The sequence below is a fragment of the Etheostoma spectabile genome, chromosome 5 (assembly GCF_008692095.1).
Source record: "Etheostoma spectabile isolate EspeVRDwgs_2016 chromosome 5, UIUC_Espe_1.0, whole genome shotgun sequence".
Classification (NCBI taxonomy): Eukaryota; Metazoa; Chordata; class Actinopteri; order Perciformes; family Percidae; genus Etheostoma; species Etheostoma spectabile.
This window is the reverse complement of record NC_045737.1, coordinates 33,789,175-33,803,499: the sequence shown is the minus strand read 5'-3', so window position 1 is coordinate 33,803,499 and position 14,325 is coordinate 33,789,175. Positions and strand designations below refer to the sequence as shown.

At 39.9% G+C, this 14,325-nt stretch overlaps 1 protein-coding gene and 1 long non-coding RNA gene across 2 annotated transcripts in view; one reads left to right on the top strand and one right to left on the bottom strand.

Moving 5' to 3' along the window:
• The window catches only part of man1a2 (mannosidase, alpha, class 1A, member 2), a 151,946-nt gene that overhangs the window by 51,242 nt on the left and 86,379 nt on the right, over positions 1-14,325 (top strand). The window lies entirely within an intron of this gene.
• On the bottom strand, positions 6,990-13,874 carry LOC116689353 (uncharacterized). The gene is made up of 3 exons (XR_004331974.1): positions 13,862-13,874; positions 7,250-7,252; positions 6,990-7,070 (listed from the first exon to the last, which is right to left on the bottom strand). It is a non-coding gene; the product is annotated as an uncharacterized LOC116689353 (long non-coding RNA).

Genomic DNA, 14,325 nt, shown 5'->3' with positions numbered 1-14,325 from the left:
TGTGTGTGTGTGTGTGTGTGTGTGTGTGTGTGTGTGTGTGTGTGTGTGTGAGATTATGAGGCTTTCTTATGAGGCTTTCTGTTATTTTATTTGCTACTGCTAAATGGTAGATGGATGCTGTTTGTTTGTGTTTCCATTCGTTCTTGGGTGTCTGATTGTTCATCTGCACTGCAGCATGTCTTTGTGTGTGTCTGTGTATGTGCTTTCACCTGCCTCCTTGTTATGGTGGATTCTGGCTACTGCAGGTTATTAGTCACAGGGTGGCCAGTGAAACACAAGCGAGACGAAAAGTGAAATGTGGAACGATCTCCTTTTGCTGCTACAGTATTGTCCTGCGTCTGGCTAGAAGTGAGCAGTCTTCCTGCCTGACACAAGCATTGCATATACAGCAGTTTGCAAACAATTTGCCTCTATCAAACATGCCTACCGTAAGGTTGGTAAAGAGCCAAAGGGCGAAGTCCACGCCTTACAGCTCAGCCGTAATCCGTCCAAAGAGGAGAAGAGAGGCCAGAATGGTAACAAGAGGACCAGGGCTCTCATTGTGGCCACAGGCTCAGATAACCTTGAGTTCACTGCCTGGCCTGGTGGTGTCTTTTTTTCTGTTTTTCTTCTTCCTTCTGAGTGGAGTGCAGATACAAACACAGCCTTTGTCTCGAGGGTGAGCGGTTCAAGCGAGGATAACACATGGCCTTGTAAAAGAAAATGCAGTTCAAACTGGGTTAGGAAAAGCACTGTTCAAACACATCAAGCTACCTTACACTCACACACTAACACTTTTACACACTCGCACACACACACAATTAGATGGAGTTATTGACAAAGAAATGGATTATTTTCAGAACAGCAACAGAAACAAAGGGATAAAATGGCAGTACATAAAGCCCAAAATGCTTCTTAGATGTTGTTCTCTACCTGCATCATCTCCAGTAATATTACTTTAGTAAAAGTAGAAACAATAGCACCACCATGTAAATGGCATGTACAAAAATGTGTCTTTAAACCAGCGGTTCTCAAACTTTTTTGGGCCAGCGCCCCCCCTATATATTATCCAGGTCCCTATCCGCCCCTCATCAAATATGATGTAGGCTGATTGCCACTAATAATATTAGACCTGTTATTGTTGTTAATATTGTTATCAAAAATTTGTATCATCAAATAGAACACAACATATTTATTAGTTTTCCATGGATCAAAAAAAGCCACGCGAATCAAATATTCACAAGTGTTTAAAAAAAAAAAAAATGCAACCTGACATCATTTTAAATTTAGGTAACCAGTCAGAACAACTAGATATGTAACATTCAAACTTTAAAAAGGTTTTACAAACACTAACAATAGCCAATCAGAAACCGCTAGCAATTTAACATTCAAATCTATTCTTTCGTTCAAATCTTAATCTATAGTTGCAACGGGAAAAAGCTGACAAGGGGTAAAAGCAGAAGGATTTACTTTCGAAAGAGATAAGTTTACAACCTTCGGAAGTTAGTTAGAGCCCTGCTTCAATTATTTTTGCACAGAACTCTTACTCAGCAGTGATTTGAAGGACTGTCAAATGGAAAAATTGAAACCATAATTTAAATTACACTACTGAATAACAGAGAAATGCAGGGAAATGTATTTTGTCTCCACCAAGGTGACATTAACATTCCATCCAGTGAAAAGAGATAATAAAGAAAACATAACATTCACAACTGGGAGACATTTTTACATGTTTCGGTGGATCCTTACGGACTAGTGGAATTTAAATATTGAGGAATCGGCAATTATTCAGACTTCATGATGCTCCAAAGTTATGATGCTGCCACTTTTTTTGGACTTATGTTTACTATGCTGGTTGTTAAATCTGAGAAAAATTATACTCTTGTGTTTCCGTAAAACAATAACCAAACAGTCTAAATATGTACAATCTAACTATCATAACGAGGTGCACTATATTGAAAGGACACTCTATAAACATCTCATATGCCATGCAGCTCACGTTGGCACTGGGCCAGAGACAGACGATTAATTGAGACTCTGCTTTTATATGAGGTTTTATGGTGCTTAGTAGAGTATGTTGATATTGCCTGTCTTGCAAGTAAATGGCAGAAAAAAACATTTGGGGAAACATAACCCCACTTTGCGCTGCGTTTTCAGGCGTGAGAGTCCCGTACAGTTGGCTACACAGTATCATCAATGCCTTTTATCACTTTCAAGGAAAGTTTTTATTAATCACTAATGAAAATAGACTGTTGTAGTTGCAGCCCTTATGAACTACATGTCTGAACTGAACTAACCATCACCACACACTGCCAGTTGCCTTAATGCTTTTTGTGTCTTGTGGCTTTGATCTTAGTAACTCTGTCCTCAGTGGTTAGCCCATTCACACAGATGATGGACAACTCTATTCAAACCTCTGTCCAACACACACACACACACACACACACACACACACACACACACACACACACACACACACACACACACACACACACACACACACACACACACACACACACACACACACACACACACACACACACAGTGTAAAAATACCCATGGGTAATTGCTTGAGGAACATCAGCCACCATTGATTCAGACTGAAAGCATTTGACCCTTACTGAAGTTGTGGATCAGTCAAAGCAAAGGCCGGCCCTTCACAGGCAGCTGATGTCGCTTTGCTCAGATCTTTAAACACATTCCTCACTGTTTGCCAGAAAATGCTCTCAGGGGATGCAGGTCACTTTACATTGATCAGGACTTCAGTGTGAGCGTAAGTCCACACCACTGTCTCTCAGTGTACAAACCCAAGGTTGCTCCCATTGTAAGAGTCATAGTAGTTTAGGCGAGATAACATCAAGCATGAAACTCAGATGTGGTTGTAGATACATCCTGAATTTGAATAAAACGCGTCTCTCTTTACATGAGCCTCAAAAATGTGTATTTAATGATATCAACTTTGATAATTGATAAATCATGTTATTAAGTAATTTGTAGAGCAAAAAACGTTGTGGGTTCTCAAATGTGAAGATGTCCTGCTTTTCTCTGTTTTACATCTTTGTGTACTTTGATTGGACTGAATGATTCATTGATTAATCAAAAAAATTAAGTCAGTTATGACAATTCTCATTATTTACAGCCCAAAATGTAACCAAATGTAAATATAACAAATGATAGAAGAGAAAGAGAGAAGCTTGCTTACTAGGAAAAACTGTTTTGTCTCAGATTATTATTTAGTGGTTGGAGGATGCCTTGAAGTTAAGAGATGTTTTTCAGCCAATAATTGAGGATCTGCAGTGTTGTCAGTTTCCCCGTGTTGCTTCTCTCTATGGGCTTCATTGTGGCTTTTAGTGGCCTTATTGGAGCTATTTTAGTAGATTTCATCTTGTCTGCACACGAGGGAATCCACTGGTGAGGCTGAGGCCTGCCCCGCTCGCTCGGCCCGTGACTCTCTGCTTTATTGGTTTTCCCCCAAAGCTTGCTGTCGGATGATTTTAATTTAAACTTGCAAGTGGGGAATCTCTCACTTCTCAGCCACATGGCTTTCTCCCACAGGCAGTTGGACATGTTCACAGTAAATGATAGCTCAGCCTGCCTCAGGCATACAGTTGCTAGAGGCCTGTTAGGTAGGAGGCGATGGCGATGACCTGAAACTGGGCTGAGATTTAGACACCATGGGCCTCTTGTGTAAACGTTGCATATGCATGGTTTTCACGCACACAACGTGATGTATAAAAATGAACTTGGCGTGAGAATGTGCGGGCAGTGCGCAAAGTGTGTGAATCATGTTGCCCATAGAGACGATGGACGATTGGATCAAAGCGGAAATATTGTTTTTATCTTTTGGGGCAAGAATTTACCTCTCTCTGATCATCTCCCAAAGCTGTTTTGGTGTGGAAGGGAGGCAGCTGAATACAGACTCAGTTTGGCATAATGCCTCATCCATAGGGGTGTCACAATTCTCCAAATCCTCGATTTGATTATATTTTCAATACCAAGGTCACAGTTTGATTTGATTCTCAAATTTTTACCTTTTTTTGCAAGCAGAGGTTGCTTTGCCATTTTTACATTAGACTTGTATGTAATATAATATCTGACCTTTGTTCGCAATGTACAACATTACATTGTCAAATTTATAACATTTATTAACAACATAATGTAACGACTACTTATATCTTCAGTCAATTGGAAACTTCACAATTTGTTAAGGTAAAGAAAAGAAAAAAGGTTTAACGACTATCTTAAGGGCGGACCCTTCGTACCACACAGTTTGGTGTCTGAAGCAGTGGTCATGGTGAGGTGCCTTGAAGACGAGGTTTGGATAGGGGCTTAAAACGCCATCGAGCCAGCACAGCGGTCTTAGCAGACAGAGAGCAGAGAGGGCTCGGCAGTCCGATAACTTGTTGCTCTCTCTAATATATCAAATATATCTAATATAAGCTGCTCTGTTCAGGCTTCAAAACGTGCATGCAGGCTGAAATTCAACTGTGCGGTTTTGTTGAGATAAAGCTAGCTGCTAGGCTAATGTGCAATGGTAAACACACAGAATATGGTACACGCACATCGCAGAGCTTGCAAACTGGCTTTTTTGTCAACAACGTTGAACATTGTCAACATAACTCACTGGAAATCCAAAGTACTTAACCACGTAGCTCAGTTGTTTGTAAATATGGTGTGCTGTGAGTAGAAAGAAAAATGAAACCAATCGGTGCTGTCTACACCGTGTTATCCTCCTGTTAGAGTTAGCACCCAACAGGCTTAAACAGGGCATGTTTTATACTTCTTTTTAGCCTCTAAACATGCTTGAAATGTCATTACAAGTGCCAACCCATGTGCAATTGTTGAACATAGTGAATTTGACTGCAGTAGATGTGACAGAAAGGCATGTTTTGACTAGTGTGGACTAAATCAGAAAACAGGAAATAAACAGAGGTATGTGCACTGGCTGAATTAATACAACTCAGATTCGCCGTGTTCCCTTAGAAGGAATCACTTCACGTGGGCAGGCACTTGTAATGACATTTTGAACATGTTTAGAGGCTAATAACGTGTTTTAAACTTGCCCTGTTTAAGCCTGTTGGGTGCTAAAGCTAGCAGGAGGATAACACTGTGTGGACAGCACCAATTGTTTTTGCTTTTCTCTCTACTGACAGCACTCCAAATGTACAAACAACAGAGCTACGTGTTGAAATCGACGGGAATTCTCCTTTAACACACTTCAGCGACAGAGGAGGGGGCTTAAGTTCTGTCGATGGGTTTCCAGCATCTGCAGTTGCCATGCTTTCTTTGACTGGCTGTAGCTGTGTTAGAGGAGGTTGAGTGACTCGTAGCACTTCAACACATGTTTTTTTCCCGCTTGACATGTCGAGCGGACATGAAATGGGGGCGTAGCAGTATTGATTATTCAATTTTTTAGTTTGATATTAAAGATGACTAAGATTATTAATTTTGATCGATTTCGATTTAAAATCAAAATTGTGACACCCTTACTCATCCAGAAACCCATAAAACCACAATACCAGATCAAATACTGCTTTGATTCTCCAGCTTTTCTAATCAATAGATACCAAGGAGTGTAATCTTCTGTAGAGCTACTGGATATTTGTTCCTTCTTGCAATATCTCTGCAGGGTACATGTGGATACCATTATAACCGTGAAGTCAGAAGTCCACTCTTGCTCACAGCCATGTAGCTTTACTCTTTTTTTTTTTTTTTTTTTTCCAGCATCTAGGTCATGTCTTCACATGAATGGCTCCCAGGGCGAAACAGTGCATGGCATCCTGGAAAAGGGTTGCATACGGGCACCATGGAAATGCATCCATAGGTTTGAAGACCAATGAAACAAAAATAACATATTTATTTGTAGCTACAGAGTCAGGAAATCCAGAATCATCAGGGTCCAAATCTAGTGCCATAAAAATACCTTTATATGGTCTTACACCACCATGTATTTGCAATGTGAACTGACCAATAGAATACACTGGTACACCGTGCATGATAAGTTAAAAAATAATAATACATATACAATTACAATACCTTATACATAGCCAAATCAGTTATTTTACCGCAAAACAGCTAAGTGAGTGATATTCTGTCTACTGGATGGTAGAACGTTTAATTTTGGTTCAATTAGCACAGAATGAGTATTGAAAGCATCTTCTCTGCTGCTCAGCTGGACAACATCCCGATGGCATGTGCATGAACATGAAATCCCAGGACCGCCTTTCTGTCCAGTCATGTCTCTGTGATTTCTGGGGCCTCAGTTGGGTTGTGGTGTTTTTCTTGTGCATTGTCTGTTTGTAATCCCCTTCTGAAGTTCTGCAAAGTGGGTGTTAGAGTATGAATCAGGCCTGAGTATTCAGACACTATTCTGAAGGAACGTGAATACACATGACGCCAAAGGTGGAGTGAGTTGGATGGTAAGAGTCGATTGCTCTTAATGCAGTTATCATGTTGAAGGATGGAGTGAGAAAACATTATGGGGTCTGCAGAAGCGCTGAGGTGTTGATCTGCTTTTTTGCAAACCAGCAGTGCAGTAAAAAATGTAAAAGCTAAGATGTCCTAGTTGTCTCAAGCTCAAGTAGATTAGTCCATATTGAAATAAAGTGTAGGCAAGATATTAAATAACCTGCAGACAGTAATCCTAGAGCCATCTTCATTGATTATCTTGGCATTCATGAACACAGCATGCTGGATGCTTTTATCCAAATCACTTTCCAGTTCCATTAATGTATACTTTTTTTTTTTAATTACCGTTGATTTAAGTAAGGACTAAAGCTCCTTATGTTTTCTTTTTACACACATGGGAGTTGATAAAACCATATCATACAACAGTTTGTCTCAAAAGTAAAGCTTTCATTTTAACTTTACTTGTCAGTATCAACATAACTGTGATATGATACAGTCATACCTATGACATGACAGTGTCATGAACGTGCCTTAAACCTTATAAACAAGTCAAACGTTTATGACTTCTGTCATTAAGTGTCATTCGGTTTTCGTTGTGACAAGTTGACATTGTGTGGGTTGTCTTGATTATGACAACTTGACATTAATCAAAGTGACATTACCAGAAGTTGTCTTGGTCATGACTAGTTGGCATTACATTTGTTTGGGATGTCTTTGTAATGACAACTTGACATTAACCAGGATGACATTACCAGAGGATGTCTGTCACGACAACTTGACATTAACAGAAAATCCACCTTTTTTTGTATTCACGACATGTTGACATAATGATTATTATAATTAGATGTGCAAAATTTGAGACCAACTCTAACACTTAGATGTGACAGGATATTTCACAAAACTAGTTGTCATGGCGCTATTATGACAGTGTAATAGATAGATTCTTAGAGCTCAAGTAAAGTGGTACCATTTTGATTTGGCATTAAAATATCATGGATAAGACTTGCTGTCATTACAACATTCTGACAGTGTAACTAATAAATATTTTGACATCAAGTAAAGTGGTACCATTTGGATTTGTCATTAAGATTTTTTATTTTTCCTTTATGCATATCAAGGGTCTAAGGAATACTGTTGTACCGATTGCAAATATCCAAATAAAGGCCTCATACAAATTTATGATAATTCAGCGCTGTGTAATGACTAAAATAATAAAAACAGGTACCCTGTAAAAATTCATTATCGTCAAGAGTCGATGGTCCATGCAGAGTGGAGCAGCATTCTTCTGTATTGCAGGGTACAGCTAAAAAGATGATCATAGTATGGTGAAATAGCACAGAGCAGTCAATTCATGGCAAAGTCCTTTTTCAGTATCCAGTAAACCATCAATCAAAACTCGTTATCCAAGATTCATCACGTATTGCAGTATTAAAGTTTAAACATATAGATAATCCTAAAATGTGACATGCCGATAGACAAGTTAGACCCATATCTTCTAAAATGTCTTAGACATATTTCTCTTTCTTAGGGTATGTTTCATGCCATCAGATTGAGATTGATCTGAGGGGCTCAGAGGGTTCTGATCTGCTCCTGGTAACTGTAATTGGTATATCTCCAATTGGGATGGGGAAGACTCTTTTCTAGCTCTGCAGATGTTGGTCGGCATATTTAGAGTGCAAGAAAAAAAAACTAAAGAGAGAAATGAATTCTGGTCCCAACAAGACGTCAGAGTTTCCTTCAGAACTCTTCGACTTGGCCCTCCCTTCCTCCCCTCTTTCCTTTTAGCTTAAACTTTCAGCACGGCTGCCGGTGCCAAATTGGACAGGAAGAAACAGGAGGATTTGCTCGCTGCGGAGTACGGCAGGAACATGCATTAGCCCTTCAAACAGAGTAGAAAAAGGGGCACATTTTATAAAAAACATTACCTTGTAAATTCCTAACCCACAGACTTTAGGTTCTTTATTGTTCAGCATTTGTGTGACCAGATGATGGAACCATTACCCACAATGCAGCTCTACATTACTCTGAGGCTATTTGGGTTTCTATTGAAATTGCGGCTTCTTGTTTATTTCACACCACTGTGGAAGAACATGGCTGGGTGGCATACACATTTAATGCCATGTTGTTGTTTCTAAATATGTAACACACGTACAGTACGGTGGTGTCATAGTACGTTCCAGGTACGTTCCTGTTTGAGTTACTTTTCGTACGGTATTTTTTATTAAATATAATTTTAAGGGCAACATTTTCCCTACATTATCCTTTATCAGTAGATGGCACCATCTGTCTGGCGTGGACAGACAGTTGTCATTTAGTGGGCTTTATTCTGACTTTATTCAGAACTGTTCCACTGTTAAGTCACAAAGTAACTCATCTGTTAGTGTTATTACAGTTTTCAATCGAATGTGTTGTAAATGTCTTTCTTGCCAATATGTAAACACGTTTTTTAACATTGTGATTTAAAATCACACTGTGGTTATATAAGATAACGGAAGAGATGATGACACAAACCAGATTGTGAGTGAGTGAGTGAGTGAGTGAGTTGGCCCAAAGCCAAAAACTTGAGTGAGAGAGAGAGGAATCACATCCTCATGAAGAGAGAAATAGGCGTGTTAAAGTGAGAATAAGCATATAGAACATTAGACGAGAGGAAGTTGGAAAAGGAGAAAACACCTTAATCAGTCTATACTTGCGTTGCTAGACTACAACAGTGAGACATTTTGAAGCTTGGTTTTTAACATTTTGGGTTTGACTGATGAATTCTGAATATGCCAGTCAGCCAACCTTGTGTAGTATACTGTTAGATTTGAAGGACTTGCTGACCTTTTCATCAAGCTAAACTCATTTCCTCCTCTCCAGTCCAGCACCCGCATCTTGTCCAACTTTCACTGTTTCTCTAAAAGGACTTTGATCAAGTATACAAACTATACTGTGTGTGTGTGTGTGTGTGTGTGTGTGTGTGTGTGTGTGTGTGTGTGTGTGTTTTATATATGTATATTAAGCCACGTAATTTGATTTCAAACAAATTCTCATTTGCAACGGCGACCAGTCACATTCATACCTGGAAGCTGCCCGGTACAACCACAGTCTGAGCTGCAGGCACGGAGCGGTTGGGTTAAAGCGCCTTGCTCAAGGGCATCTTAGTGGTGGGGATGAGGTACTCTTTCTATTAATCTGTCAGCTACATAGATCTGCTTTTGACAACTCCCACGAGATATTTTAATCTAAGCAGACCTGTTGCATGGGAGCGGAGCACAATGTGGACATTTCAAAGACCTATTGCAGTAACACAGTGTACAAAAGGAAACAGGAAGGCCAATTACTATTTCAGTTACCAGCTCAAAGCCCACATGTTCTCTGTCACAATTGGGCAGATGGTTAATTTAGATGGCTTTTGTGTTTGTTTTTTTCCATAAAGAGGTAAAGCGATGATGTTCATAATGAAAAGTATTCTTTTGCTTTCACTGTGTCATTGTAGGAGATGGTTGCATTGAAATAATAAATGATATTCAGTTCATGGAAGTGCATCTGTACCTCGTTAAAATCTCCCATGTACAATAATGGTTCACACTTAGAGAACATTTTGTGTGCTTTTTAGATGTTTACACATAGAACAGTACAAGGACCCAAAATAAAATGATACTCAGGGTGAAAGATGTTGAATAATATCGTCGTAGGCCTTGCTCAAAGGTACCCCATTTTCCTTTTTCACGTTTGTTTAGCCGGTCTGTCTTTTTCTCTGGTTTGCCGTCAGTGTAAGTGATAACTAAAATGTATCTGGAATCACATTTGCAAATTGTGTTTTTGTTGGATATTCTTTTTATTTATTTTGGTGATTTTGGTGTATTTTGGCTTTTTGGTGACAAGAAAACAGTGTAAAAGCTGAAATCATGCACTCCTTTACTCTGCATTTGAGCAGCGGTTCTGTCCAATAAACTAGGCAAAAACCCAGAGGGTAACAGCGCCACCAGGTTTATCACAACTATATATTAAAGGTAGACTCTACAGTGAACTATATTACCATGGAAGATGCACCATATGCTTCCCTGTAGAAATATCATATGAGTATTATAGGGATTTAGTCCATACAGCCTGTGGATTTGTGCCGTGTGAGTCAGCCTAATCCCGGCTTGGCCTGTGGCCCTGCTATTCAGTTGGACATATTGTATATAATGTAGTCCTACCAAATGTGGCTCTGAAATTCAGAGCTAAGTTGAGATGATCTTTTAATGCTCAAACTCCTCCTTTACAAACACTTATAAGCTACACGTGTCACAGGGGCATTCAGGCTGGAGTTTAGTCGAGGAGCTCATGTGGAGTGGAAGGCCCGGACTGATCAGTAACTCCCTGAGACAGAAAACAGAGAATACAGCAGATGTTTTAGTCTGGTACCAAATAAGTTGGTAACCAGTTGTCCACTGCCAGCCAGACTGGTCGGAATCGGCCCGGGGTTGACTTTGTTAATCGCTGCTGGGCTCATTTCAAAACTGGCTGAAATGCCACGGTGGACCTGGAGCAACAGAGGGGGAGGAGATGGCGTTGAAGCCTGCAATGAAGTTTTTACAAAACTGTGCAGCAGGCTGTGACAGCAAGTGTTACGCTTCTTTAATCTGACACGGGTTAACATGGGGGAACAAAGGCCAAAAGGTTGGGGCTGGTTATAACAGAGCATGGTAATCTTCTAGATGAAAGTTCCTTCCAAGTTTATAAATAATAATTCACGTTTGTGATTTTGAGAGCAAAATTGTCTATTTTTGGGGAACGGATGGTATTTCAGCTAATTATGTTTTCCTACAGATACCTTAAACAATGTCCGTGTTATATCAGTGTTAACATAGTTTTTTTTTTTTACAATAACATGCACCAGCTGAGTTGGCAGAGAAGCATGATGGTTGAGTTGCTATTGGTGCAGAGGATGTTCATAACCACTCTTTCATAACCAAATGTGGGAGTTGGCGGCTAGAAAGGGGTATATTTTGTAACAATCTTAAGGGCCAATTCACCCAAATTACTAAAAAGGGTTTTTTCACACTTAGGGCTGCTCAATATGAGGAAACTATCTAATCGCGATTTTGACTGACATTGCGACTGCTATATTTTTCACGATATTGAAGGGAATGATCATGTTTGTATCATTATTCTCATTTCATTGACTAATATATAAAAATTAAAATGATTATAGTGTGATTTCCGCGAGAATCTCTGTACCAAACAAAGAGATTTTCTGTAGGATAGGATATGTAGACCTTTAACAAACATTGCGCCACTCTGCTATTTGGATATTGCACTAGCCCATATTGCGATTTCAATGAAATTGTGATTAATTGTGCACATATCCATAATATCCATCTGTGAGACTTAAACCCGAAACAATGTAGCGGAATGGATTTGAATTTCAGTTGGTCAGCACTGAAAATGAGATTTAAGAAAATCAACGGCAGCATCTTTTTCAAGAAACAATGTCCCGGTTGTTGTGGATAATGCACAGAACTAATTGTGAACATATCTCTTTCAAACTACTTTCTTCTAGTCTCCAAGGAAACTGGATTTCTTGTGGAGTATTACGTAATTCTCAACTAAGCGAGGCATTAAGAAAATAGTGCTCAACAGTTATGTGTTGTATGTTACAGAATATAGGCAGAAGGAAGGGGCAAACATTTAAAGAGTGCAGAAGGTTGTGTAGAGGGCATCATCAGAAGAAGCTCAACAGTAAACTGAATGGAATAGGGGGCGTGGGCTAAAGCAAAATCAGAGGCTGCTAGAAAGGAAATCTGAGAGAGGGAGTGCTTGAAATGCAACCACTCAGTCCAACACTGTGCTTTTCTCAAGAACAACTTTCTCTTCCAGCCAGGCCTCTGAATCCTGCTGAGAAACCCACTCTTAGACGCTCTCCTTTTCGCACGCACACACACACACACGCACGCACGCACACCCCTGAGCTCTCCATCATTTTTCACTCATCCATAGCCGACAGTTTACAAGACCCAAAGAATGGAGACTGAATAATGACATCACATTTTTCTGCCTCATGTGAATTCCTACCCGGAGAGCGCTGAAAACCTGTCGTCTAATGAAACTGGCACAGAGCGAGAGAGAGAGATGTGTGAGATATGTGTGTGAGAGAGCGAGAGAGAGAAAGATTTGTGTGTGTGTGTGTGTGTGTGTGTGTGTGTGTGTGTGTGTGTGTGAGAGAGAGAGAGATGTGTGTGTGTGAGAGATTGGGATAGATGAATAAAGGAAGAGGAAGAGTGTGAGAGAGTTCAGTTGAGGAAAAAAGGTTTTTAGTGTGGATTCAATCATTGGAAAAGGAGTGAATGTGTATGCTAAGAGAGGAAGAGCGTTCAATGAGAGCTTTCTGCTGAGAGTGTCTGTGTGTGCGTGCATGAGACACTGGTGATAATTCCCCAAATGACTAAAATTGGCCAATTTGTTTCAGATAAGCCATGCCTGGCAACCCTGAAACCACTTTTTTGGAAGTGCTTCGATTGATGCAGTCGGCATTGTACGAAAGGGCTGCACAGCACTCAAGTGCAGGAAGGGTGGCGGTGGTGAACGACAGCAAGAGACATTGTTGTTTTTTTGTTTACAAGGACAGTGAAACAATACGAGCCCAGATGTGAAGACTAAAGACAGGTAAAGGCAGGGTCGATCCAGATTAACAGGGGAAACCGGAGAGTAAGCAGGCGGCGAATGCTCAGCAACAGAGAACCGCACCTTCAGTGTCAAAGGAGGGTCAAAGGAGTATTTGTGCATCAGGCTTTTGAATAGAGAATCGCAGAAAGATTAGGAAAAACCCCAGCAAGACAGTGATAAATGAGAACAAACGCATGGTTATGTAGAAGGAGAAGGGGCGGATTAAAAGATGGAGGGTGTGTTGGAGCGGAGAGACTGTTCACGTGTGTTCTCGGTTGTATCCAGACATGAAAGTGAGATGAACTTCTCAAGGTTGGGAAAACAAACCCCACATCAGAGTCAAGAGAAACTCAAGTAAATTGTAAATTAAGATATTTTTTACCCCTTTGAAGTTGCAGCTGAATTTAAAAACTGGGGAGGGTGATAAATAAATGAGAACCAGGTGCCAGTGGATAAGTTGGAAGTTGTAACTTATAAATAGATGTATCAAAAGTAGGCTGAACAACAGACACAAATGCACTATTTTCACATTTACAATCCGCTAAGCCTGCTTTCAGAATCTGTTCATCTAATTTAGAAAATAAAAATGGTCACATTTTTTTCTACTAGGGGTGGGAATCCCAATAGTTTTTCAGTCTTTAAATCAAAATTATACAACTATCGAGCAATTATAATGGACTTTGGACTTAAATGTGGCTGGGACATTTATTTTCCTCAAACGTCTCTCCGCCATATCGTTGAAAAACCTCTTCTTCTTTGGCTAGTTGTTTAATGTGTTGAGCGCCGCCTGGAGGAGCCATGAAGTAACAATGCTGGAAGGAGAGAAATCTGTGTAAAGCACCTTAACTTTTAATGATCTTCGTTAAATTTTGATATTTGACTATTGTATTGTACGAAGAAGAACAACAATATATTGCCGTATCGATATTTTGTCGCACCCTTATTCTGTCCTATTAAGTGTGTTGGAGACCTGTTCAGTTGAATTATTTAAAATAAAAGGATGTTTTGACTGTAAACCTCAAGCCATAACCTGTATGTAAAATTGATGTCTATGTATAATACTGTGTATACAGGTTCAACCTTCAGACATAATGAGAGAGAACAGTGGTATTTTAGAAAGGAAAACATGGCTTACCAACAATGTCAATATGTAAATGTGAATGTGCTGTATTTATATAGCGCTTTTCCAGTCTTAACAACTGCTCAAAGCACTTTTACATCTACAGGAACCATTCACCATTCACACACATTCATACACTGTGGGCGGGGCTGCCGTACAAGGTGCCACCTGCTCATCAGATAAAC